The sequence below is a fragment of the Meleagris gallopavo genome, chromosome 4 (assembly GCF_000146605.3).
Source record: "Meleagris gallopavo isolate NT-WF06-2002-E0010 breed Aviagen turkey brand Nicholas breeding stock chromosome 4, Turkey_5.1, whole genome shotgun sequence".
NCBI classification, from domain to species: domain Eukaryota; kingdom Metazoa; phylum Chordata; class Aves; order Galliformes; family Phasianidae; genus Meleagris; species Meleagris gallopavo.
Window position 1 is genome coordinate 34,993,835 of NC_015014.2, and position 3,161 is coordinate 34,996,995.

Here is a 3,161-nt window from a genome sequence, read left to right on the forward strand (position 1 = left end):
ACAAAAAACCACAAAAAAACAAAACAAAAAACACCTGTAATTTTATGTTTTAATCTCTTTTCACTAAAAGGAGACATTTTTCTTCCCCTTGGTTCTACAACTTTCTTATATATTCCTGCCAGAGTTCTGAGCCTTTTCAAGTTCCATGTGGTGAAAAGTCATTGCTATGGAGAGCTGAAGTCAAAAAGGATCTTTCCTGACTTATTTGAAAAAGTAATTGACACAGGAAATATTTCCTCATCGAATCAGAAACAGACCTTTGATTGTATCCTACATCTGTGAAATAGGAAGGAAAAAAAAAGGAGAGGGGAAGATAGTAGCTGCTCCTCTCTTTTAAAGACGGATTTTCAAAGAAGGATATAAAATTGCATTTGAAAGGTGTTCCGATTCTTTCATGTGCAGTCTAAGAATTGCAGTTTTACAGGTCTGCTTATTATTTGGTCCATAAAAATCAGTCATTTGCTTTGCATTTTGGGATCTTAGGCCACTGAAGATGATCAAATGCTGCATACTCTGTTCTTCCTTTAGTACAGTTTGTTTATTGGGTTTTGAATTTCAGTCAAAGAAATACAATTTTTTCTGTTAGCAATTAGACAGTTGTTGCATGGAGCCCATTTCAGGTTGATTTACTCTAGAAAAATAGGTAGTACATTAGCTTCTGTGCTGTCTAGTCCTTCTGCTTCATGATATACCATCCTTATAGGTAGTATGGGTGTCTGTGACTATTCTGAGGTCTGTAGTGTTCATGTGCAGTTTGCAGCATGTGCTTTTCAGTATTAAATACATAGTAGGTTTTATCACTTGTGGAAATGAGTAATCTTTGGAGTAATTTAATCTAGCCCTGCTTCTTCTTATGCTTATGTTTTGCTACCCCAAAGGCAAGTTAACCACGCTTCTGTGGAATCAGGTTCTACCTCATATGATAATAAATATTAGATTATGCCCTGCAAAAAGAATCTTTTGTTTTATTTTCTTTTATTCAGATTAGTGATTATTTATTTTAACTGGTAGTAAATTAATTTGTTCAAGTTGAGCCTATTTCATCTGTGGAGGTAATTAGTAAGAGATTTTCCCGATCTTATCTTGAAACAGTTTTATTTTTTTTCTCATTTTTCCTATTTTCTCACCCTGTCGTGCTAAATAAGAAGCTGGGTGGTGGGAGTTTGCTAGTGAGGGCCATTCCATGCCAATAGCCATGTATATTCAGTCTTAGGGATCTGATCAGGATTTTACTGTTGTTACAGTGTAACCCTGGCAGCCAGCACAACATCACACAACTATTCACTCCCTCTCCCCAGATAGGATGGGGGAAAGAATTTGAAAAATAGAAGTACAAGAACTTGTGGGATGAGATGAAAACAATTTACTAGCTAAAGCAAAAACTGCACAAGCAGGCAAATCAAAACGAGAAATACACTTTTTATTTTCCATCAGCAGGCAAATGTTTAGCCATCTCCTGTAAAGCAGGAGATGAGGAGGGCTCATCGAGGTAATGGAAAGACAAATGGAATCACTCCAAATATTCCTCCTCCTCCTCCTTTGCCCAGCTTTTATTGTGAAGCATGACATCATATTCTGTGGGATATCCATTTCGCCATTCTGGTTCAGCTGTCTTGGCTGTATCTCTCCCAGTTTCTTGTGCATCCGCAGCTCCTCACTGACAAGGCCACATGAGAAGTAGGAAGTCTTTGGCTCTGTGCAAGCACTGATCTACAACAAAATAGCAACATCTCAACTTCAATGAGAAAAGTTAATCCTGTACCATCCAAAAACTAGGACATATGCATATATGTTATTTCTTAGCAATATTTGCCATCAACGTGTGACATGATTAGTAGATGATAAATCCAATCAATTCCAACTCCTGCTTTCTTTCAGTTTATCTGTTCTTACAGTACTCATGTGACCTAAGGACTTGCCTCACACCATACTGATGAGAAATTATCGGAGAATCCATTTTCTTATTGCCAGTCCTGATGCTTCATTCTGATTTCCTCTCCTAAGGCTCTGTCAGCTTATTTACAGACCATTTGAATAACACCTCAGTTACTCTTTCCAGACAAGAGTAATTTAGAAAACTGTTCTATAGCTCTAGCCTTGTAGTAACACTATTGATGTTTGCTCTGCACCTTAACAGGTGCCTTGAAAACATTGAAGCAATGTAGAAAAAAATTTTACAGAGAAATTTGGAACTAATGAAATGCTCTTTTGGAAAAGGCTGTGGATTAAAGGTCTCTGAGCACTTCAGCCACTGATTTACAGTACTTATGGGGAATCCTTTCATCATCACCTACTCGTCCCAGTCATACAGACATAAAATTAAATCACACCATCTGCTCTAGATTTGAATGAAAGCAGGTACACTCTTACCATTTTGGAGGTTTGCCTGTATTTGGCTTGCTAGCAATTGTTTGAGAAGATTAGGATTCAAAGCACGTATTTGTCACCATGCAAAGCAAAGATGGATTTGGTTGAAATCTAGGTTTACTGATGTTTCCTTTTCCACTCATCCTCACTTCAGCTGTTTGGTGAATGTGAAGAATTGACATTTAATTTATAAAACTATCTTTGAAATTATCATGATCTTCAGAATTATTGAAGAGTAGTAATTGAAACTGATTCATTGCAAAGAGTGAAAATATAGTTTTCATAGGTAACTCATTCGTGTAATCAAATCCAAGAACGTACACAGTTTTAATCTGAGATCCTTCCTGAATGAGACCATAAAGAATATAATATTTATGCTTGCAACATACTGTCGATAGAGTAGAACAATTTATAAGCAGTTTGGAAAGAAAGAGATTTTATCTTTGCTGAACTTCTACTAGCAAAATTCATTAACCATCTCTACAGTGGAAAATATTTTTTCACTTTTTGAGACTTTGTCTAGTTTTGATGGTTAGTTTTTACTAGTCCTGAGACAAGTAGGATTTCTCTGCTTTCTAAGTGGAAGAATGAGCAAACACTTAAATCTGAGTTTGGGGAAGATTGCTGCACATGACTTTATAATATGCTTCTGAAAAAACTCGATAATGATGACTATTTAACATAGCAAATTATATTATTTAATATCAAAGTATGTACATGAATTTATTTTTAAATAAATATGGGAGAAAATAATTAAGGTTTTTTTGGCGTAAGCATGAGCTGGATTTTACATT